Raw genomic sequence first — 25,632 nt, 5'->3', positions numbered from 1 at the left:
AGCAATTGAAGCTGAGGGTGATGGGGAGGAGGGGAAACCAAAATACTCTAAACTGACCTGCAACTTTTTTAGTCGCATAATTTAACTGCACGCTGATTTTTTTTTTTTGTTTTTGTTTTGTTTTGTTTTGTTTTAGCAGTCTTCGTCACGGATCGAGGCAAGTTTGTGTGCACAATTAGGCTTGCAGATTGCTAATCTCGTACTGACTTTGCTTCTCAGTTCCCAGCTGGGCATGGTTATCTTGAGGGCTGTGGTATCAGTACTGTCAGAGCATGCTCTGGTGGGGAGATCGGGTGTGTTCTATTTTTAATACTATTTAATGAAGATGCTTCTCACTCTGCAATATACGGAGCATAATGGAAGAGCAGAGCGATGATTGGTTATGGATACTGGAAAAGGAAAAATGCAAAGGTAAAAAAAGGAAATCCCTGAAATATTTCTATTAGATTAATGAAAGGAAATGCAGCTGTTTCTACGTGACTGGTTAGCTGGGTTTAAGTCTGTTTTGTGGGGTCTAAGATAATTTTTTTTTTAAAAAAAATTCTTTTAAAAAGTTGTATGAAACAAACTAGATAGGAAATGATTTTGCGGTGATGATAAATCTGATTGGAATTGCATGTGCTTAAGTTGAATAATATTCCATTTTAATTCTTTTTTTAAAATGTCTTATGGTGGAGTAGCGCTATGGAACATCTTAAAAGTATTTCTTTTTTTCTTGTGCTAACCAGTTTTAATGATTAACTATTTACATTCTTATTGGTAGCCTCCTGAAGCAGCAGTTCTGAGGTTTTGTTCCTTGCAGTTGAAAGTTAATTCAGTTGATATTAAAAATCACTGTTGCATGAAACGTTCGCAGAATGTGAACAGCTGTAAGCCTTTTGTGATATATATGTAAAGGAAAATACCTACAGATAACTACAGTGTATGCAGTTTTGCGAGAAGCGTGCATATACTTTTGGAAAACTGCCTTGATTAATTTAGTGTATGTGTAGTCAGAAATGCATTTATTAGCAACAATCTCCACATTTGTGACAATCCGTGCACACAGAATGGCATAGAGAATTTCGTCTTGATTACCTTCAGTGAAACAACTGTACTTTTTCTCTGTTGCTGACAGTTTTACGGGATGGTGGTCTAAGAAATGGCTCAGTACCCCTACTACAAAGTCCTTTTTCAGGCAGTTCTTTTTCTGCTGTCTGCTAGTCCTTTTGACTGCCCCAGGACTAAGTGTGTAAGTGATGGTTGCTGAGATGAGTGCTGCACTGCATTGTATCCCTGGAGGAAAAATTACGTAAGGAATGTATAAGGATGATAGAGGAAACATAATGAGATTTTTAACACAGGTGTAATGGTAGATCTGGGAGAAAGATAAGAACAGTGCAACAGTCGCTTTGAAACTTTATCCTGCTGGAATAAAAGTGGAGGCCAAATCGTGTTTCTGGTGGTGTTACTTTTCCTACGGGCTTTACTGAGGTAATTTATATGATTACAGTAAACCAGACTTGGCCTGATAAATCACTATCGTGAAACATAATTTCTGAGAATACGTGGAAGAAAACTAAGAAGTTTTTAAGTCCACTGTGCTCTTGGCATCCTCACAGGTTATTATATTAACAACTAACTTTAAACTTGGAATGAGGTGGGGCGGAAAGGACGGGGAAGAAGCGTACTAATTCTAGCAAGGTGTACCTATAGTCTCTCTCCTCCTTCAGGCATCACTCTTACTGCAGTCAGTGGGAGCTTTACATTTGGAAGTGCATCCAGAGTTTGGTTCAATAGTTTTAGCAGTGCTAAAGAGAGACACAGGGACAAATCTTCAGCAGCTGTAAATTGATGTAGTTCCATTGGTTTCAAGCATGGTATAGATTTACAGCAGCTGATGGTACGCCCCTGTGCTTGTAATGCAGGAAGTGTAACTTGCATTGGGTGTTATTATAAATTATGATGGCATTAATTTCAGAGTAGGAAAATTACTTTGGCAGATTAGCAAATCCTTATTTATTGGGACTACTCATGAGTGAGTGGTTTGATCCAGTGAGTGCTCCCAGCTCAGTTTATTTGCAGAGTTGTAAAGAGAATTTGTAACTTATGTGATTATTTAAAGGAAATGGTATTTGTGTTATCTGTCTTCAAAACCATTATTAAAGATCAGCCAGTTAAGAAGTTAATGTAACTACAGTGCAATAAACTTGCAAAATATGTTTGTGCCGTGCTCATTCATTTACTAGATTTGAAGTTCTGTATTAGTGTTCTCTGCAAGCCATGCAAATGGGTTGCTTTTTCTTCTAGAAGATTAAAATATTCATCAAACCAGTAATATATGGCAAAAACTCTCTACAGTGGAGAGCGTTAGATTCTGAAGACTTGAAAGTATGGTGTATGAACATGTTTGTATCTGTATGGTAACATGCATTCCTAGGGCACATTCTGTTTTGGTGACAAACTGCAACCCAGGTAAGTAGGATTTTCCCCATTTTGAAGCTGAGTAAATTGAATTGTAGATAAATTATGCAAACCGTGTGAGGTCGTGCATCTGGTTTTTGACAGCCATCAAATGAGAACTATTCCAGTTTCATGTGGGTCACTCCTAGATGGTAAGGCTCCCCGATTAATTGCTGGGATTTGTTTTGTTTTCTATTTTTTGCCTTTCATACATGACATTGTGACTTTCAGAAACATGTATATATGAATAAATTTACATGTTTGCTTGTAACTATTACAGAGATTTCATTTTTATCTAATAGTTTAATGATAAACCCTTATAGCAAGGAAATACCTTCAGAACAAGAGCAAGGGAGACTCCTGTTGTCCTGTGTTGGATTTTTTTGTTTTCTGGGTTTGTTTGGGTTTTGGGTTTTTCGTTGGTTTATTTTTTATTTTTATTTTTAATATAATAAACCAGCCTGTAAATGCAAGTAGATGTACTGGTCACTGTTCATGGGCAGAATATGCTTTTCCTGTTTAAGAAGGAGACTTAAACCCAAATCATAATAACAGCCACTGTGGTTTGTGTAAGCAGGCAAATGTACGTGCACATGCTATTTATTAGAAAAATAAAAAAGACATTACACTACAAAAATACAGTTTCATTTTAATTAAGACAGATTTTTTTTGATCAATAACATCTGTGATGGGCTCTTGCCAAGTAAGTATTTGTCAGTGAAGGTCCAAACCACTTGGTCCACTTGTAGGACTTCAGAGCTAAGTTGCTCATTATTTTCTTAAATGTTTGAAGTAACTCCAGTTTTAGACTCCACGTTATCTCACAAGGTGGTTTTACAGTAGATAAACTTGGTGATGCATGACCAATGACCCTATGTAAGAGCGCTCCCTGTATAGAGGTTGTTTAGGTTTTCCCTTAGCTTAATTTATAAGAATACCTAAATAATTTGTATTAATACTTAATGTGTGGCATATGCAGTCCAAAGTTATGAATTGCATTAGTTCCAGGGAAAGAATGGTGGAGCTCTGTGTCACTGCTAGGGAAGAAGCCCCGAGCAATTACTTTTGTAGTGTCCTACTGCAATTGCTCTCTTCCACATATTAATAATGTTGCTAATGTTTACTACTGCTTCCTTTTTCGCTGTTGTGGTTTCCAGGCATTCAGGTAATTCATTGTTAGTACACTTCTTTGTGGTTCTTTGGAAAAAGGAGTTGCAGAAAATGTCTCCTTTCATTCAAACGTATTGATTTTTAGTCATATGGTGAGATGTTTAAACCCTTTTAGATCATTCCAGATTCCTAAATAAGTAATAAGCTAGTGTATGAAAATCTTTATATCACTTCTCACCCCCTCCCCCAATTTCCTTGTTACCGAGAGGAGGTGGTAGACTAAATATGGGGAGGAATACAGGGAAACAAGGACTAAACAAAATAGCATAGTTTCCAGCAGTGAGTTCGTAAGGGTTATTTAGATGGAGTAATTGCTACTGTGATAAACACGGTGAAAAATACTAAATCCTAGACAGCCCACAGGTTTTAATGTTGAAGAAGCTATGAAGTGTGAGAGAGTGATAATGTCATACAGCATGACTTAGCTGAAATGCAGAAGACATAGTTAGGCAGTGACAGCTGGGAATTTGAAATTTATGATGTGAATATCCAATGACTTTCTAAAGCAGGGGTTGCAGGGTATTTTCTAGTCACTGGAAATGTACAGGGCCAGTAACCGTGTAAGACTTCTCAGAGCAGATGTGTTCACATAGCGTATGTTGTAGTATGTAAGGCGAGAAGTGCATTTTTATAAGTGAAAGAAACTGTTGTTCACAGAGGAACTGGGACATTCTATGATTCTTTCTCCAGATCAGGTATCTGCTTTTGATCTTTTCAGGCCAAGAGTCACAGTTGATAAGAAGAGTACCATGAGAAAGCGAAGTCCTATGAAAAGTATTCTTGTAACTTAATATTTCATAGTACATTTCTCATTTAGTCTTAGGTAATTGTATGATTTTGTATGAGCTGTTTATATAGCATCCTTGTTAAAATTATGGGAGCTTATGCCATCTTCCAACTGATAAAACTGCCCATTTTTCCTGAATTGGATGCACTCAAGCTTTTGAGGCAAAGCTTAAATGACAAGCAGGACAGTGTTAAAAAAATAGCCAGCAATAAAAAAAAATAATGAACAAAACTGCCCCCACCCTCTCCTCCTCCAGTGTCAAATACTCTGGCTTTTATGTCTCAAAATTTTTACTTTCAGTTTGAATCTGTGCTAAAACATAAAAATCAAATGCATATGAATCAACTACTTTCAGGTTCTGTTTCATTCCAATTTTTATGGCCACACTGCAGGGATTTTTACTGGATTCATGAACTCATCAAATCTAGTTGCATATTCCAGGCATTTAATTCTGTCATCAAAAGTATATTTTAATATCTAATAATGTCGTCATTAATTAATCCTGTTGCGGTATGTGTATTTTTATTGCCTCGTGAGCTTAAGTCTCCCATGCCTTCAATGTGGAAAAAAAATTGTAAATTTTCATTGTATTATTAAATATATGAGAGTCAGATCGATGTGCTTTTCTTCACAGGGAGTGCATGCATCTTGTTTTTAGTGAGCTACATAAGTTTGTCATGGTGTAATGCTTTATTTACTGTAAAGAAAGTTATCACAACTTGTTTCTGAGTAAAAAGAGATTACCTTTTGATTGAACAAAGCTAATGTAGATAAACTGCAGTGATTAGAAATGTTGTAAACATACAGTTGAACACTTTATGCTAATTAATATTGAATTCGATGGGAAGTTTTACTGGGGAGAAAGCAGATGTTGGAGTTGATGCTCTCGTGAAATGGGTACAACATGGTGTGCTTCTGGAGAATAGTCCTACTTTGAGTGCAATGGCACAAATACCTAAAAAGCACAATTTGACATCCTTTGCTTTCAGTTGCACAGAAGTAAACAGTAACTCGTGCTGGCTCAAACTTAAATTTTAAGTTTTTCAAGTGACTATTCAATTTCTAAGTACATTGCCATCGGCATAACAATTATGATCATTTGAGTGAGCGATGTATTGTATAGTATTTGTCATGGAGTCAGAAATGTTTATGGTGTCATAAAAGCTTTAGGAGAAACACATCAAATAAATCGGGCCACTCTAAAGGCTTACTGCAGATTTTAATGTAAGCCCAGGAAATGTCTGATAGCTTTATGATTTGTGTACTTTATAAGCCATGAAATCTAAGATGAGGTAGTCTGACTTTCATGGTTTTGGATTTTGTTCCTTAAAGAAAAATTCAGAGCTTTCAATTACTAAAACCAACAACAACAAAACAAATCAAAAACCCTAGAAAATTTTGAACATAAATCTAAAGGGAAAGCATAATGAGTAACTTAAGGGCATCTTAAAATGCCATATTTCGTAACGCATACTACCATAAAGAAAGTGACAGCAAAACCCGTTTTTGATTCAGATATGATTTTTAGGAAAGGTTTAATTCATAGGAAGCAAGTTTAACGTAAAGTTGGAAAAGGCATTGTATTTACCAGCCTTACGTATCTCAATATGCTTTTCCACTGCAGTATAGCGATTTGTTCTGCATCTGAGCAGCAAAACGGAGTGGTCTCTAGTGACAAGAACTGTGACAAGCAGTATAAGAGTTCTGTTAGATACTGAAGACAATGAATTATTATTGGTGGATAATATACCTTTTGTTTAATTTGTGTACTGGAGAAAACGACAGCATTTGAAAGAAGTCCCTGAATGATCCGCTTTCTGAAGTAACCATCTCAAAATCAGGGCCTGAGATTAGGGAGTAATGGTGTAAAGGGTGTAATGGAGGGTTAGCAGCAGTAGTATGAAATTAGGTTATAGGGCATCAGAACTAGAAGGACAGCAAAGGAAAGGAGGACTTTCAGGAGATATTCCCTTGTGATGAAGTAATTTGGAGTTCTGCATCACCCAGATAAAATGTATAAATGTGTAGACTGTTTTCAGTATAATTTGTTTCCAGTTTAAAAAGAATGTCGATAAGAAAAAACTTAGGCATGTGATGTGATCCTTGTCTTTGCATGGAGGATCAGGACAAAGTGTGTTTTCCAGTGCGATTGCACTTGATCTCCTCATATCTGAGGTTACAGGAATTGTAAATGATCTAAATCTTTTGAATTTTGCTATTGCAGAATTGCTCTTTTCTGCCACCTACCTGGCAGAAGAGAAAGGAAGATAGTAAAATTGTTGCCAAGGTCTGAGGGCAGTTACACAGCAGCATGGACCGGGATGATGATGCTTAACTTGGCTTAATGTCAGTCTGTGAAGCTGGTGGCTGAGTCTTGGGAAGGCATGAAAGCTTATAGAAGAAGTGGCTACGTACTATGAGAATAAATTGGTTTCTATCCTTAATAGCTCTAGTCTCGGCATGCCAGTAGCCTCATAAATTAGTCAGGTATTTACTGAAATAACATAATGTGCCCTGTGAGTACATAAATTCACACCTTTCTGTAAAGAGCTTTGTATTTATGGAGAAGGATTGGTACAAGATAGCAGACTGAGACACAAATCTTAATGCAGCTTTTTGGCTGCCTGTGGTTATGCTACCGGTAACCATATAGCCATAGTTGTTGGGCTGTGGTTTCTGCAGGCACCCTGTCCACTCATTCTTTCGTCATGATCGTTTCCGCAATGCAGGAGGAAGATGCGGCAAGCACCTACCTCTTGCAAAGCCCGCATATTTCTTTGATGTTTTTGTTACTCCTCGGGGTTTTTTTTCAGGAAGGAGAAGGGAGAACATAATTTGTACTCACAAAGGCTAATTATAATTTTTCCTCCACAGATCATTTCTTAGAGAGCTATATGTTCAAAGAATTGCTGCTAACTCTTCTCTGCATTATACTTATGTTCCATGTCCAAGCAATGAAAGTCAAAATGTAGATTCTTTTGGCACTTATTCCTGTTTGTGTTTATTTAATAACATATACTTGTGTCACATCTTCATTAATGTTGTCAGGCACTTCAAAGCCATCTGTAATAGAACTGCATCAGTATAAGAACATGTCAGAAAATAAGACAGTAAAATACTGTCACTTCTTAAAACATTTTATTGATTAAACAGCACAATTTCAGTATGTGGGGAAATGAAACGGTTCTGATTACTTCAATACTTTCAGGTGTTACTGCAGTTGCTCTCATTCTTTGACTTGCCTAAAAAATAACAGCAGACTGAGCGAATTGTGCGGCATGGGAATGTTTTTGCTAGATGTGCCTTGACTTGGGATCATAACAAAGGAGAGGCATGTGACCCAAGTACTTCTAACGCATAGTTAAGTAGTTCCCTGGAATATATAATTTATTACGTATACTCAGTAGTTGAAATGAGGCTGACAGATGATGGTGTAATGTACCAATGCTCCTCAGAACATCACCTGCATTTTCAAGCAGTTTCCATGTCTAGTCACTGCCAGACATGATTTTAATAAAAGGAATTGAGAGGCTTCATTTTTGACCTCTGATGGTGTATTTTGGGGCCAGTAACTTGAGGTGCGACTGTTATTAGCATTGTAAAATTGGAGATAACTTCAAATAGACTTACAACCTCATCAGAGAAGAAAACTATTAAAGGGAGCTAGTGTTGCATTCGTCTGGCAACAGCAGTCTGAAGTAAAGCACGTTTAAATTAGGAGACTTACTACATCTTTAGGTGTAACGCACAAACAAGGGATCTTTCGTAAAATGAGTTTGTAGCCTTTACTTAGAGGTTGCTGAAAGTGCAGGAAGTTAAATATTGGAGGAATTCAGTACAGTCCTATTATAGACTCTTTCCAGGTTTTGTTTCTTGATGTATATATTTCAAGCACTCTCCAGCACTTATGTCTCTTCCTCTTTCATGGCTGTTTCCACACATGCATCAATTGTCTCTGTTTTGCTCCTTATATCATCTGACCATTCTTCACGCTGGGCCTTTGCTTTTATAAATTGTGCCCCTTGTGTGAACTTCCCTTTTTTAAACTGATCCTTCAGACTTTTCTTAGTTTTTCATCATTTGCTCACGTTTCCCAGCATTTATTTCTTGCCTCTGTCTACATCAGTTGCTGTCCATGTTCAGAATGGCTGAAAACTTTTATTTATTTATCATATATAATAGCGCACTTCTAAAAGTAATGTAATTCTGTAGATATTTGGACAGTCAGTGTGTAATAAAACATGTTCTATAAAGCATACTATCATCATTCAAAACATGCCAGTTCCCAGATCTTTTCGACTTTGTTTTGGTATCTCTTAAGGAAGGAGTGCCAAACAGTTCTGATGGTATCTGTGAAGCAAAAGGTTTTGTGGTGGAATCTGGAAGACTTTGTGCTTTTGAACTTCATGTATACAGCTTATACCAGTGTACCTTTGAGGCCTCCATTCAAATTCAATAGCTCCATAAAGCTGTGTGTATGTTTGATGCTCCTAGAAAATGTTGTGTCTTGAACTCTCTATTTATGTAGACTTTTTTTTTCTTGAGTTAGTAATATTTTCAATAAATTTCGTATTTGTCAGTCGCTTAGAAAATAAAATGTAATGGAAATGACACAAAATTAAATACCACTGATGGCGTCTTTGTTGTCAAAGACTTACATGTTGGTGCTCTGACCTTTCAGATGGGCTGCTGGCTGTGGGGTGAGCAGGGGATCCTAACAGCTAGCTTAGCTTCTAATGCATCACCTGAAATGCATTTTTCTATGTTGCTGGGTCATGCAGTGAAAAGAGGGGAAAAAGGATGGAGTTCTTGTATGGAGAATTATTTAGTATTGTATGTCTGTACACCTGTTGAATAAGCTTGGAAACTGTACCAAAAGCTGAAGGTTACATATTCTTCTCATAACTTTGATACTAATGACTGCGTAGCCATAGATCCTTGTCAGAAGTGGGGGAGACTGATTGTAAAACTAGTTACTAAGACATCTAGCTGTCTACATTTGAGGACCTATACTGATACATAATCCATTTTTGTGAGTTATGTTTATAGAAGTTCCTTGTAAAGACAGGGAAGTAATTTGGCTGAAATTTTTCACTGAAGTGGAAGACTGATATATTTGAAGGAGCATGGTTTGCTGGCATCCTCTGAAAGTTAAAATTTATGATTCCTGGAAATCTAATCTTTATTTCTACATTTTGTTTGTGGTTTTTTTAATCTCTTTTCATTCTTTGTTGTTGAGATATAGCAGAAGTCCCTGTATTCAGCTGCCAATTACGGATTTAATTCAGTTATTTGATTTTCAGTAATCTGATTGCCATTAGTGCCTAGTTCACTAATTGCCTGCTGTAGTCTGTTTATTATGAAAGTAACATTCTGAGTATTCCAAAACCTAATTAAGAGATGATGGCAGCAGTCTGAACAGATGATGTATAGTGGTTATAAACTGATTTATCTTTTTTTTAATGGGTTAATCTTCAGACTGGTGGACAGTCAGCTTGGTTATCTCTTAAGCAACGTTGAAGTGAAGAAATCTCTCACCAGTTCAAAACACAATTCTGTGTTGTGCGGAGTCATTCTGTTTTGGAGAAATGTCATACTAACAAGTCATCTATTCCACAAATGATGGTGCCAATACTCTCCTCAATGTACTCAGTGATAATTGAATTCTTGTGTTCAGTTATTTGCTAAAGAGATGATTTGTAATTTTTTTTTTTTTTAAGCACATGTATAAATGTCTCTGGTAGCACAGAGTGACGTGGACTTCGAACCCAGTGACATGGACTCATTTATTCATGTAGCCTAGGTTTAAGTTGACTGAAGGAAAGCTCTTGCTTAATTCCCTAATATTAATCTTTGCAAATAAAGACATGGAAATGTTAGTCCATGCAACCCTATTGCTGCAACTCCGAGAAATGTGTAGCTGGTTTCTGGTTTTGTAGCAGGTATGGCTAGAAGATCCTTCCAAAAAGAGTCCTTAAAGTATGTGAATGTACATGAACTTATGATACAACATTTGTATTTCTGAGTAAAACTATGTTGAAATGTTTCCCAAGTGTCTGTATTACTGGTCTGTGGCAAAAGTGCCTTTACATTGTAGTGGATAGTGGAACAACTAAATGGCATTTGGGAGATAGATGATGAAACACTTGTTCTCAGCTTTCTGCTAAATTCAGACAATGGAACAGGTGAAATCCTGTTATGTGGTAAGGGAAGCGGCTATAAAGGTAATGTTGCTTTGTGTTCTTTGGCCCACCACAATGACTGTAGATGCAAAATGCAGGCTTGACAATCCACACTCTTCTGCTCACTAATGTCAACTAAATGAAAAGAAACTTTAAAACTTTATTGGTGAAAACTTTTTTTTATTTTCTGACATTCTAGTAAAAAAAAAAAGATGTGGGGGGATAAAAACAACCAGCCAAAAACCGCCCCCAAGCTTACAAGAAGGATGATGACACTTGGCTAACGCTGCTAGCATGAATAAGAGTACATGAGGAGAAATACTTCCACTGATGCCTGGCTGTGAAGTGTGTGTATTGGTAAAAAGTCAAGCAGTGGTAATGGGCCAGTGGAGACCTGTTCCCCTCTGCCCTGCACAGGGTGTAGGCAATTGCTATGGTAGTCATAAAATGCAGGTTTACTTCAGGAAACAAAAGGAGACGCTTTTATAAATTGGCTAACCAGTCTGCCAAGAGAGAAGATGCATTTGCTTATTCACTAACAGAAAAACAGGGCTACTGCCTTTTAAAGAGTATTTTGTGGTGCAGACAGTGAAATATGATGACAGTTTTGTTTATTTTTCACGAAGGAAACAGATTTTCAGTGCTTTCAAATGGCTGGCTGAGGTTATTTGGATAATTTGGGGTTATTCTTTTCAAGTGAAGGCTTGTAAAAATATTTATGTCTTAAAAGGGGGCCTTTCTGACAGTGGGAATAGCTACAAATTCAAATGCTACAGATAGTATCAGTTGGCGAACTGTATGCTACACCAATATCCTCATGAAAAACAATTTTCCCAAAAAATGCATTTTCCGAAAAGCAAAGACAGGTAAATAGGTGTGTTGTTTGCAAGTAACACGAAACGTTTTCAAGAGAGGAATGGTCTACCATGAGACAGTAACTTGGAAAAAGGTGTTTAAGCAATAGAAATCCCTATTGTTCTTATTTTTTAATTATTTTTTTCTTGCTAATATACTCTTTAGCACTGAATTTCCCTTCCCTGTGCTCGTCTTTAAGAAGCATGGATGTACCCCAGGAAGGAGAATAGGCAGCCCACCATGTCTCATCAGTGTGAAACTTAAATTTTAACAAAGATTCATTTGTGGAGTGAGGAAGAAAACAAAACAGAAGGAATTGTTTTTAAACAAAAAATGCTCTTGCAGCATCATTTGCACTCCCCAGTGAAAAGTAAGCTGTCCAGACACTCTGTGGTGATCTGAAGTATGTCTGTACAATATGTTGGCAGTTGTACTACGTGGTAGACAGTAAGGGTAAAACCCGTGGTATAAATGAATATTCCTGGAAAGGCTTTGGAAAACACCAGAAGCAAATTCTAACTCAGGTAATGAAAGCAGACTTGAAGTGAAATTAGGATGATTGTCCTTACAGATTGCCTTGTTCAGATACTGTATAGAGGACTTCAGTGGGTGTACAGCTGATATACTCCAGCCTCAAGATAACCCAGAGAAATGCACCTCTTGTGTAACTGAAATATGAAATGACTGTTTGAAAAGTAAGTACTGTTAATCATTCTAGTAGAAGAAATATGAAGAATACTTTGAATACTGCATTTGTTGTAAATAACTAAATAGCCATCACCTTAGTACTCAGATGCTGATATGACTACCTGCTTTTCCCCATCTGTTGTTGCTGTTATGATGCAAGCTTGCATGCTGCTTCTTTCGTAGTTCATTTCTCCTAGGAAATGAATCTGAGCCATTATTATAAATTACTTGCAAGTGCTATTTTGGTCTAATTAATTTTGTAACAAAATGGATTATGTAGACAGAATTTTGCATAAAGAAAAGCATTTCTCTCACTCTTTCACTTTCCTACCTATTATCTTGTAGGAGGAGGAGTAGTAGTAGCTCCTGAAAGAGTTTGATCCAGAGGCTGCAATTAATCATAATTTGCTTCAGGACGTCATACAAACGAAGCATGGAAGGTCTTTACTGATTGTCCTTACTACTGTTACAAATGCTGAACTTCCAGTTTTTTTGTTACATGTTCTATACCTTCGTGTATAGGCACAAAATATATTTAAATATATTTTTCAGTTACGTTAGTGTGTCCTTTTTATACACACACATTCATTACCCACCACCAAAAGAGTCTCCCTCTGAGTTTTGAGGGAGCACTGCAGAGTGGGAGATGCCGGAGAATGATGGCCATGTGCTCTGGGAACGTGATGCTGGTTACCCTTCTAGCTCTTGTTTTGACCAACTTTGTTACTGATTTAACCTCTGTATTCCTCAGTGGCCTCATCTGGAAGGAAATACTAATTTTTGTGCTTCAATTCAATGATTTTTCTCTTTAATTAGAGATAGTGATATTTTGGAATATTTTATAATAAAGAGGCACTGTAGGAGTATGCAGTTTGCTTCTGTTGTGTGAATATTGGCAGACAAAATTAAGTTATGGTACCTTCAACAAGTTAGCTAGGATGCCGTTATTATTTGCGTGTAGTTCTTCAGTCCACAGCAAATACAAAACCATTCATTTTTCCTGTTGCTGCTGTTGTACTCTGCTGTCACTTTTGGATATTACTGCCTCTATTTAGTGATTCTTTTCCAGACAAATCATGTGATAACATGTTTCTGGTAGTTTTAGCAGAAGAATTTGAATAGGCACAAGATAAACAATTTGAAGAGTAAAACGTCACCATATGTTAAAAACAACAAAAGTCACAACTATGTTAAAATTTTCAAGTTTTAGTACCTGAGACAAGGCTTGAAAGAATTTATAGGTTCCTTTCGGTTGGTTTATTTTATATTCTAAGTCTAGAAATATGTGCTCATGTGTAGCATGTATCCAGATTAGCCTTTGTCAGGATAGTTTTTTCCAACCGTGTGTTTGTGGTTATGTTGTTTGTTTGTTTTCTTTAAACTGTTGATATGTACAAGTAAAAAAGAATGCATCCACAAATGACAGTTTTAAATGTGCACACAGCTTTCACTTAAGTAGGTGGGTATTTATTTTGCAGGTCAAAGTTTAATAGACAAAACGTTTTGAGGGGGAAGCTTTTGGAAAAGTTACAAGGTAGACATCACCTGTTTTGTTATAAGCATGTGAATTCCTTTCTTATGCCTTTATTGTCACTTTCATAAAACATATTTAATAGCAAACAATTATTTGTAAGTCCCTATGCTAAGTTCTATTCAATATTTCAAAAAGACTGTTTTTCTTAAGAAAGATGTATTTGTATATACTTTGGGATATTTTAAAAAATATTTACAATTAATCTTTTGCTTATCTATGTTTTATTATTAGGATAGAAATATTTTTCTTAACAGCCTTTTAATGTGTGTGGTGAAACTGTATGATATTGTAATGATTGTGTAGGTATACATAAGAATTTAATTGCCGTTTATCTCTCTGTATGAGCTTGAATTTCTGTCTTGAGACTTTTACTTAGCATTAGAATCTATTATTTCTCACTTGACAGGGTTTTTCTGGAGGCTGGCATACAGAAGTGATTTAAAAGCAGACATCTGGTTTGCCGGGCTCTGTTTGTGTGAGAGGTCCTGACTCTTACCTTTAAAACTTCCACTGACTTGTATGGTATCACAGTTTCATTCCAGAATGTGGCCTGGACATGACTGAAGTTTGTGTGCAGAGATAACGAGTTCTCCTTGTCACTGGCTCGCACACCTAGGTGCTGCTTAAATCGGTGGCATTTGGATAAAAATACAATTTTGCTTTCTTTTTATTAAAACACTTACCAGTTCTTGTATAACTGCTCCACACCATTAATTTTAGGCATTTTTACACTCTTTTTAGTGCTGTTGTAGGCTCATTTTAAGGAATAATTTTGACTGTTGGGCTGTTGGCAGCAGGTAGCCTTCTTTGTGTATGCCTTGTTTCCTTGCTTGTCCAAGTAGCTACCAGCCATGGATAAGTGTCTAGGACAAGTGTGTTACTTGCTTTACCAATTTTGTTCTCAGTATAAAAGAAAGGTTTAATTTAAAACAGGAGTTGTCCTTTTTCTTTTCCATCTGCCCTGAAGCATTGTGCCTCTCTTGTCTCCAAGTTTTCTCTTACTGCTGGAAATTGTACAATTTTCTGCTACAGCAGCTAGCTCAGCTAGCTCTAGCCAGTCTTACTCTTCTTCTGCTTCTCTGTCCTTGAGTTCATTTGAATTTTTATTTCTGATATCACGAGATCACCCATTTCCCACGCCGCTGTGAACCAGGGCACACCGCTAGGCCTATTCTGTGTTCCCTGTCTGTGCAAGAACAGCTTCCCTGTCTTTGCTCACTTCTTTAATAGTTTCTTATGCTGTTGAAAACACGTAATGCATTTTAAATTTTGAAAAAAACATATAGCTAGAAGCGTAAAGTCTAAAGCCAGAATTTGATAATAAAATAAGGCTGTGGCAGCAGTAAAATATAAATACATTCAACATTATTTACTCCTTGAAAGGTAAGGTCATATGATAAAACCTTTTCTATCAGCCAGTAGAGCTGGAAGACAGCGTTTTCCTACTATGGAGAAGTATAGATTGAGTTACAGACTGTTGTGTTTGTTTGGTCTGATGAGAATGTATATCCATTGTCTGAGCAATTAAAAGTTCGCTTCCATTCAGTAAGTTTATACACAGACTGAGTCAGAAGCATAAATTGTCTGCCATATGTGTCACTACTTAGCCCGCGTATGCAATTCTCTAGGATTTAATGCTGCAAAAAACATAGGTCTGAGCTGTTAAAACAGTTGTGAATGTTTTAGTGTTAAATTATGTGTATGTGTCAGTGGCTACAGGACTGTTTGTCCCCAGCAGGATGATACTTAGCTGACATTAGCTTTCACAGAACCATGTGAAAATAGATACAACTGCAGTCATCGTTCAGTGACTTATATTGCCTTGATTTTACTCATGCACAGGTTACCTGTATACATACACACATATGTATACACAGTGCTGAGCTGTACTTAAATGCAATTTGCATTCACTGTGGTCATGAGCAGTAAAATAGAGCTAAGATCAAAGAAAGGAATACAAATGATTAGGTTTAGGTTAAATTTAACCAAGTAAACTAACAGCATTTCTTGTTCTTAAAAATCACAAGTATACACCAATAACATACATGTATAATACGGTGTTTGCCAGAAAAAGAAGACAAAAATATCAGTACTGTAATAACACTTTTAATTTAAAAAGAGAGGCGCTAATCAGCTTCTTCTGTTTTTTTTTTTTTTAATTTTATTTTCTGAAGATAATCAAAGGCTCTGAAATATCATATAAATATCGGGCAATTTCACCAAACTGGGGCAGTAAGAAGTGTCTATAAATATGCGTTTTGGGAGAGAAAGAGGTCTGAGTTCTATTGTACATTGGTGAGATCAGGCTTACCCAAGAGACAGTCCATAGATGAAACGCAAATTGACTCCCTTTGGTTCCTGTAGAATCTCCTGAAGGACTAAGAAGAGAAAACTCAGGCAGTTTCAAACCTTTTCACTGTCCCCAGTTCACATCTGGAACCATTAATCTATTATACAGTAACAAACTCAGAAACAGTGAAAGAAAGCTCCAACCTGACATACTCTCCTGGGAGGTAATTTTCAGTTTGGAACATACTCAGAGCAGTGCTTGGCAGAGGAATTGAAGACCATTGAAAGAAGTTTTATATTATGTCTCTTGAAAGAGAAGTAAATTTAATGTACTTAGATTATCCCTTCAGACATTAGGCTCCATATTACTATTTAATTTTTTTTTCCCCTATCTGAATTGCCTGCGATATGAAATTTGGTTTTGTGCAGTACTGGTTCACATACTTCGACTAATATAAATATTTAACATAGTCAACAAACCTTTTTCATCAGATATTATTATAACTGAAGAAGTAGATGTAAAAGAAAATTAGGCAGACATTTTTGTTTTCAGAAAATTTAAAAAAGTTCTTTAAATACTTTGCCATATTTTGGTTAGTTTTGTCAGGTCGCTTATCCAAACCATTTAATATTTGGGCTTAAATGAGAAGAGCTTTGATTTCAGTAGAAGTTTGGAACAGTAGCTTTGCCAATCACAACTTCAGCTGAAACACTGCTAATTCTGCTGTGGCAAGAAGTCAGTGCAGTCTGATATTTGAATTGATTGTTACAAGATATTAAATGTTCCTATATTGAGAAAATTACTTCCACTGAAATTGAAAACAGTTTCTCCTATTGCATGTGAACCCTTGGCAACCCCCAAAAAGTGGCTATCCGGAACTTAAACACTTTCTTACAGTACAGAGGGTAATAGTAAGGAATCTGGTAATAAAGAACATTCTCTGGAGGAGGTCTTCCAGTAGTGTGTGCACTACCAGCGGTATGCATGCCATCTTATAATGCTCTATGAATGATCCTTGGACAGCCAAGTGTTTTGTATTTCTCCAGGGAGTAGCCTATTAATTGTTACAATGCCAGTGATGGTACCAACCAAAAATATGGGAACTGCCACTCTTAATTATCCCTGCTTTGTCTGAGACTTCACGCTTCAGAAGTTTCTGTATTGAGAAGCCCTTTGAGGAGGAGAAAAGTCTTTCAGATTGTTTTAACAGACTGATTCTAGCCTCCTTAATAAAATATCTGTAAGAGTTATATTTTGCAGTTGTGCCTAGAGCTGGAAGCCAAAATCAAATGTTTATTTGACTTTTTCCTTTTTAGTCCCACACACTGAGAAAGGGTCCTTTACATTGAACAGGCATAGGTGGGCAGCAAATGGAGAAATAGAGGCAGAGACCCACGTTCATGCAGCCAAGCAAGATTATGGGAGGCAGATGCATGTGTAGCATCAGTGATTCTTTTCATGAAGGTAAGTCACGTTCTCCTGGCAGTGAGTGAGAAAGCATTTCCTAAAGAATGTGTCTTCAAATTGGTACCTTTACTATGCTATTGATGAACCTGCACTTAGTTAATTGATCCGTAGAAAATTACAGGAGTAATAGTACCTTTGAAACTCTTGCTTTACTTTCTGCTTTCTTTCCTGGCAGCCATGTAATGTGTCCCATTTATGGATAATGCAATGTACTGAAATGTCAGATACTTCATTTCTTAGAACAGACAAAGTATGAAAATGACTATATCAGAGCCTCCAGAACAATAACGTTCTTCTCATGTTCTGTAGCCAGAACATGAGAGATGCAGCATTTTTCAGTAGAAGACAAGATAACCAACAATCAGGCCAGTTGTCATAAGTATAGAAGATTCTTATCATGCCACTTCAGTTTCACAAGCTTTGAGCAGTATGGGTCAGAATTGCATGTGGTAGACAGAATATTTACAAGCACTGGGCAGCTCATTCACTGTTGGTTTTAAAACCATCATTGAGAAGATCCATTGTCGCAAAGATCCATCATTGCCTGTCTTCTGTCATGGCTATCCTTTGTTAGATGTTACATAATAGGTGACAAACCACTTGCAGTGAAGGAAGCTTGATTCTGTAAATGTTTGTGGATAGGTAGGTAAATATTTTAGGACATGTCAGTTTCCTAAAAGAAGTTTTATTAGTCAAAGCAGGTACGTTAGACAGGTCTGTATTTTGGTAGACCAATATAACTAGAACAATTTGCGGTCAGTTGGCATTTCAATGAGTCCTGCCTCATTGTTTAATTTTGAGTCATCAAGCAACCAGTATGAATGCTGGAGTCTGGTTAGTCTGTCTTAGTATTCCCATATTCTTTCAGTGCATTGATATTTTGATTTTATGAGGTCTATATATTTCTGAGAATGAAGGTTTCCAAGAAAGGAGAAAGACCCTTGGTTGAACCTGACAGTTGACATTTGGGCAGTTCTGTCAGGTAATATCTTTTTAGGAGGCCATTGATCTTTCATATTCCAAACTTTGGTTGTATAATAAAAAATGCAATATTAGGCATAAAGTAACGTGCTAGCAATTACCTTTGGCAGCCTTTGCATCCGTCTTTGGCCACAGTCATATACAAATGTAAAGACACTTAGACCTTTTCTTTCCTTAGATATCCAGCTAGACTAGAGGCAAACTGAAACTTGTGTGGGTTTAAGGTGGTAATGATGTGGGGAAGGATAGCAAAAAGTCAGATGAAGAGAAAGAAAAAAGAGCAGTCAACTCCTATATTCTTTGTTCGTCAAAGACATTTCTGAAAGAAAATCAGGTCTGTCTTAGCCTTTTGTTAGCTTTGAAATTTGAAGTTCCAGAAGGCAATAGTATGTTTGGATATTTTCATAGGAGAAAACAGAAAAAGGAAAACTCTTCCAGTGGCAAGAATTTTCTAGTCTTTAATAACTGCTGTGTGTAGATGGGTGGTGAACTTGGAGTTGGGGGGTGGGGACAAAATGTACATATAAATTCAAATCTCTTTGGGCAAGAGATGGTGGGTTGTTTTGGGTTTTTGTGGGGGAGGGGGTGGAGAGGGCAGGAGAGAGAGGATGGGGTGGTGTTCTGTGGGGTTTTTTGTTTGTTTTGAGAATGATCTCCAAAGCTGGAAATGATAATGATTAGTATTCAGAATTGTAGTAGTAATACTTAAAGGGTTGGTCAGGTCCTGCTGATTGAACTGTTGTACAGTCTTGCAGGCTTTTTTCTATACAGAAAAGATGAAAAGGGGATGGGAAAGCAATAAACATGCAAACTAAATAAACAACTTTTAGCAGTAAATGTCCTAAGAGTTACAAGAAAATATCTTTTCGTATGGCTTATGAAGTTAGGCTGGGCCATAGGCCTTGTGTCTTGTGGCGATAAGGGAAGAGGGAACTTGCTTTCCTTTAGATTGAATTTCTCCAACTTCAGCACTCGTCACTTAGTGTTATTTTTGGTATCATATTATTGTTGACCTAAGAATTTCTCTTCAACCAGAGAAAAGAAATATCTAACTATGACCCATTAATGGAAAATATTAAGGCCTTTAACTTGACTGAGAGACATAGGTCTTTTCTTGGCTGGCTGCATCGTGGCTGAGAACACTATGAAGAGGATATAACTGCTGGTGTTAATGTACATTGGATTTGCTGTAGCAAAGTAATAAATCCAAGGGATAGTGGATTTGTCTGCATGGTGTTTTAAGTGTGCTAGTGTAAGTATGGGTTTTCCTAATACATGGTGATCTCAGCTCTTTTGAAATACCAAATTCGCCATGAACTCAAATAATCAGAACACAGAAATTATAATATTCCTTTTCTTTCTTTCTTGCCTTATTTCCCTGTATCTTTTCCTTTCTTTTCCTTCCTAATTTTTGAAACAAACAAGATTAAATTCCAAAACTCCATTAGTACAACATTGCAGCTGAGAATGAAATTGTCAGGATGGCTGCTTATGTTTCCCTCAACAATCGTAACTAGGCTAAATTGCAGATATGTATTAAGACATAAAACATAGCATATAGCAGTATGGAATATTCTTTATAACACATAATGCATGCTGTGGGAGCCATCACTTTGAAATTCTTGACTTCTGTGTCTTTTAAAATCTCTTTCAAAATGTAACATTAATGCCTTTTTTTCCTTTTGCATGTAAAATTTTTTTGTGCCCACCGGTGATAAAAATCAGGTTGTGAATGCCATCTTGTTATCCCTGTGAACTCTGCTTAGCAACCAGTCTTTCTCCTTCATTTAATGTTTTTGCAATGAAAACTAATGCACAAAGAAATAAATAACAGCATGCAGCAAAACGAAAAGTGTAGAGCAGTGAGCTCCTGTTATGGCCACATTACATGTCAGTAAGTTCCAAGATACATGGGCTGCTACGAAGATGATGAGATGACTGGTGCACCTCCAATACAAGGACAGGCTGAGAGAGCTGGAGTTCTTCAGCCTGGAGAAGAGAAGTCTCCAAGGAGACCTTATAGTGACCTTCCAGTACTGAAGGGGGTGTATAAGAAAGCTGGAGAGCAACTTTTTACAAAGATTTGTAGTCATATGACTAGGGGGAATAACTATAAATAGGAGAGCAGAAGATTTAGACTAGGCATCAGGAGGAAATTCTTCACAGTGAGAATGGTGAGGCACTGGAACTGATTGCCCAGGGAAGCTGTAGATGTCCCATCCCTGGAGGTGTTCCAAGGCCAGGTTGGATGGGGCCTCGAGCAGCCTGATCTAGTGGGAAGTGTCCCCTGTTTGTGGCAGGGTGGTTGGAATTAGATGATCTTTAGACCCAAACCATTCTATGATTCTATAATGTTTTTAGAAAAAACAGATTGAAATATTACTTAGGCTTACAGACACACATAGAGAGATACTTGGATTCCATTTCTGTTTCTGCTGACTGGTAAGTGTTGTACCATTTTGCAACCTAGCCAGCTTTTGGTTCTTGTACTGTAATGCAATTAACAGTTCCCGTGCCAAGATTACATTGTGTTGATGTCTGGGAATGCCAAACCACTGAACTGGACAGAAGTAAAGTCATCATGACTGCTGAAGCTAACATCACCAAAGTGCTATGACAGCATAGCAAACCTTGCTTAGTTCACTAGTTCGGTGGTGGAACTCCTGGGCTGTTGTCATCTCCTTTTAGACTGCTTCCAGTCTCATCCTTTCTTTGTCCTGTTTGATTTGGTTCTGATGTTTGAATATTTTATCTGTCAGCCAAATGAAGACTTACTTTTGTTATTTACAGGGACAGGAAGATCGACCTGAAACTGGTCATGCAAGGGTGATTATTTCTGCTCAGATGGAGAAATAGCTTCATTTTCAGTGTCAAAGTACTGTTTTGTCCCAGGCTTTCTACCATCATCCTCTTCTTACATCTCCCATTGAAATCAAGAGTTTGTATGAAGCAGCAGGATAGTTTGTAATCAACAGCAGGGCATTGCATTTGCAATGATTTTGTTTAATTTGCTATAATTGGAGTTGAAATGCAGAAACCCCATTTAGTTGTATCTTATTATGATAAGAAGCTGGAGTTTTCATAAGGATATGTGATATTTTGGTGTCCGAATTTCCTTAGAGGTTAATGAATGTTGAAGAGTCTTTATTGTCCTACATTTTGAGCAACTGCAGTTTAACATTGATTAACAGAATACTGATAGGACTTTTACGGTTTTAATAGAGATTTGGCTTTATCCCTAAACATACATATCACGATTCTGTCTCCTTTTGGCTGGTGGACTTGTTTACTGCATTAGGGTAGCTCCAGGCAGCTCCTGTCAAAATGTGGAAGATTCTGGGTAAACATAGATTAAAATGTATTTCCCTTATCAAACAGGATGCAATCCATTTCATTTTATAATTCTAGTTAAAATGACAAATTAGGCTTTAAAAGCATGGCATTATCTGAAATATTTGAGAAGCAGCTACAGCTTTTCATGATTTCACAGGAATTATCTTTGCAGCTACTGATAAGGTTACACTGGTATTGGAAGGTGTGTTGTGAGACAGTAGCTCTGACAGCTGCAACTTCAAGACTCGTTGCTTATATGTCAAGATGAGGCGGAATGTTGATAAAACCAAGTATTTTTATGATCATATACTGGCAGGGAGGTCCTAACTTGTATGTTTGTTTTCCATGAACTGGCTGTCTAACTCAACAGATTTGTTCAGGGGAACCGAGATTCAGAAGAGAAGCAGAAAGAAGAGAGAAGGATTACTGTTCTGTGGGGTTTTGTTTATGTAGTTGTTCTCTGACACAGAAAGTATCTCTTAGATGTAACACTTAATGAGATCATAGGCTTAAAATGTGTTCAGATTCCATGCACGCAGGAGTTTCTGAGGATCATGGCTTTTCTGGCACAGTCCTCAACTTGGAAAAAACCTAGCTTTGCTGGTGATGTTTAGTTGAGCCTTTAAATGAGTTGCTGGTGGACATGTTCTTGATCCTTCATATATTATAGGAATTTTCTAAAGATAAGTTACTTAGATATTTAGATGACAGCCTGTACTGTGCCCTCAAGTTTTCTAATTAATGACAGCAATGGACCTACTTGAAAGTAAATTACAACACTCAGTTTATTGCTAGATACTTTATTTTTTGAGGCATGCAACAGTCTTATTAGCTTTATTTTCTAGGGGAAGGAAATGAAACTTGTTGGGTTATTCTGTACACGTTGCATGTGCATTTAAAAGCCAATGCTTATCTGTAAGATCTGTGAAAAATCACCTGTGCAACGTTCAAGTCTAGGCAATAGCAAAACGAAAAAACCTTCAGCCTAGTTAATACTGTTCAGCAAAAAGCAATCCAGCTAACATTATGGAAGTCTGAATTTTAAGGAGAAAATAGAGAATGTTGCTTAGTGATGCAGCTACTTTCATTGAAGTAATTTGGATAAATACATAAACTTGATAAAGCAGCTGAAGCTAATTTTGAGTACTTTTTGAAAATTTTTTTTCAAGTCTTCCCTTAAGTTTGTTGTAAGATCTTACAATAACTCCTACACTGTTAACGTGTTTACTTATTTAGTCACAAGGAGAAAATTTTGTGGTAAGAAGAGTGCTGATATTTTAGACTGGGATTTTTTTCATTTCTCTGATGTGGTGAAGGATGTCACTGAGTCATATGGATTTATTTGAAAGTTATGCATTATTGAAAGTTCATTGATTCTCCAACAGCTTTCCTAGTGTGTGACTATTTACACTTGCTCCTGCTGGTATCTACTAAAACTTGTAATATCTGTAAGCTTGCTTATAGTGTGGGCACCTATATATAACAAATCACTGGGTGTTTTAAACACATATTGAAATTGAGAACATTTAATAGGTATTTTGTGGGGTGTGTTTTTTTATTTGATTGTTTTGCTTTTTCCTGTTTTAATTAACACTTATAAATGAAATTTTGTAATTTTTTTATGTGGTTTTGAGGTGGTACAGCATTTGAGGTTTGTGGAATAGTTCCTTTGCTTTATTCCTCTGTATGAAATTTCAATTCTCCTCTCTTTCCCTCTTCTCGGTATTTCAAATTGTACAGTAGATACAGGGGTTCAGTCAATATTTGAGCAGAAGGTGATTTGTTTTCCTATAGAATATGTAGCAAAACCTACAGTAACCTAGTTTTACTTCTTTTGTTGTCTTTTGCAGAAATTTCTAGGTCAAATACATTTTAATGTCAGAAGAAAAGACAAGGGCATAAATTTTTGCCATTGCACTTTGTGTTACAATAAAATATGCGAAGGATGAGGTATTTTTTATTAGGAAGGGTGATTTGCAAGAAGTATCGCATTTCTTCGTAACTGGACTTACAGTGATGGGAGTGGTTATTGACTTTTCTGGTAGTGTGTCATGTTTCATCAGCCTTTGAAAATCTTGAAGGTATCAAAATAAATCCTGAGGCTCAAATAGCATAGCGTTACATATTAAAAGGTACTGACCAAACAGACTTTGTGTTTTACACAAAATGATGGTTTCAGTTCTTGGAAGGGGAAGATCAACCTCAACTCAAAATATGATTAAATAGATGAAAAATATTGCATTACCACATGGACTTTATAAATGTTTAGAAGGGGAGGAAAAGTCACTGGATTATGTGATTGAATACCACTAAAACATTCATAATCAGCCAGTGTCACATTTTAGTTAAAGAATTTAGGGCAGCTGAAGTTCCAAAGTACTCATTAATTTCTGAAAAATTAGAGGTACCTTCCTGAATATTTATGAAAGCGCTTTATTTTTTACGAAGACTATTAAATGAAGGTCCTGTTTAAGAGTCTTGTTTAAAGTCCAGGCTGGGGCCCTAAACTGGAAGTACGTCTTTACTTTAAAATATCTGTAGCATAGAGCTGTCTGTGATACACATCAATTTGTCATAGTCAGTGAAGTCCCACCACCTCTATTTTTCTTCTTAAAATTTCATAAAATATATTTTTTCTACCATTTCAGTGTTGTGCTTTATCATCATTTTTATTTTTTTTTTTTTTTACTCTCTGAGCACAGCAATGAAAAAAATGTGATATGACCATTCTGCAATGGGAATCAAATATATTACAGGCTATAGAATTTCAGTCCCACATTTCTCTCCTGTAATTTAAGTCTCAGTATTTTTAGATCATTGATGTAGTTAGTGGCTTCTAGTGCCAAGTAAGACAGATTGTTTCACAGCAGGTAAACACAATTTTGGATATTACAGAAGTTTTCTTAAAATCATATTTGAACTGTGGAAACTTCAGTGTGTATAATAAGATTTAAAGTACTGAAAATCTTCTTGCTTTTCTGATATATATTTTGATGAAATATATATATATTTCTCTTTTAAATTTAATAGGACACATTCCTTGGGGACGCTGGCTTGAATATTTGGTTTCTGCTCTGTATTCATTGCTCTTTTTTTATTAGTTCATGTGTCATGAAGCTTTCTGGCTAGATGTGGATGTGGAGTGGCTGGTTACATTTTTAACAAAACTATTTAGGGCTCTTTCATACATATGTCATAATTTCTTCCCTGAAAAACACAAAGAGACATCAAAACACTTTTTCTGCCTTTTTCTTTTGTTCACGATATCTCACGGAGCTTGGAATTACCCACTGGAAAAGGCAAACATAATGCAGAAACCACAGGGTGTCTGGCAAGATCTTTTCAGAAGCCAAAGCTGCAAATCTATGAACTGGCGCTGCTGGCTCTTGTAAACCTGGGTTTCTGCCTTTTCTCTCGAGTATTATAACTGCTTTTGAAGAGGATTTCTACTTCCTTTTGAAACTATGGCAAATAGAGCATTGAATACAATCTGCAGCATACTTAAGGCTTCTTTTTGTGATGTGTTGTATTTACTACTTAACTGTGTTGCCTGGGACCAATGAAAAGATAATTAATGTATTTAATTTGCATGCAAATGTGCATATATTAACTTGTAAAGATACATAAAATGTATCTTTTTTATATAAACATATAGGTATATACATTGTGTTTATAATTTCTTTGTAGTATTAGAGGACGGTAAGATAATGTCTCTGCCGTAATTTTCTTTTTCTTCAGAAGGGCTTCAAAGAATGAGAAAATAGGAGGGTGTTGATCTGACAAGAAAAAGTAGCCTTTCTTAGGAGATTCAAAGTTACTACAGGGGCATGTTCAAATTTGATTAAGAATTGCCAAAATCTTATCTACACTTCTTGCAAGATTTTAGACAGAATAGTGGTGTCTA

At 36.6% G+C, this 25,632-nt stretch overlaps 1 protein-coding gene across 23 annotated transcripts in view; it reads left to right on the top strand.

Annotated features, from left to right (window-relative positions):
* Window positions 1–25,632, top strand: part of ARPP21 (cAMP regulated phosphoprotein 21) — a 199,114-nt gene that overhangs the window by 58,635 nt on the left and 114,847 nt on the right. For 10 of the 23 annotated variants that reach the window (XM_054059284.1, XM_054059283.1, XM_054059280.1 and 7 more), the window contains exon 1: window positions 183–411. The exons of 5 other annotated variants lie outside the window; for them this stretch is intronic. The gene's annotated coding sequence lies outside the window, so the exon portion shown is untranslated. Of the gene's footprint in view, window positions 1–181; window positions 412–12,007; window positions 12,132–17,300; window positions 17,412–25,632 lie in introns of those variants that run through there. 8 more of the 23 variants (XM_054059290.1, XM_054059289.1, XM_054059287.1 and 5 more) reach the window with 4 other exon arrangements.

The sequence above is a fragment of the Cuculus canorus genome, chromosome 2, assembly GCF_017976375.1.
Source record: "Cuculus canorus isolate bCucCan1 chromosome 2, bCucCan1.pri, whole genome shotgun sequence".
In the NCBI taxonomy this organism is placed as follows: domain Eukaryota; kingdom Metazoa; phylum Chordata; class Aves; order Cuculiformes; family Cuculidae; genus Cuculus; species Cuculus canorus.
This window is presented reverse-complemented; position numbering and strand designations above follow the sequence as displayed.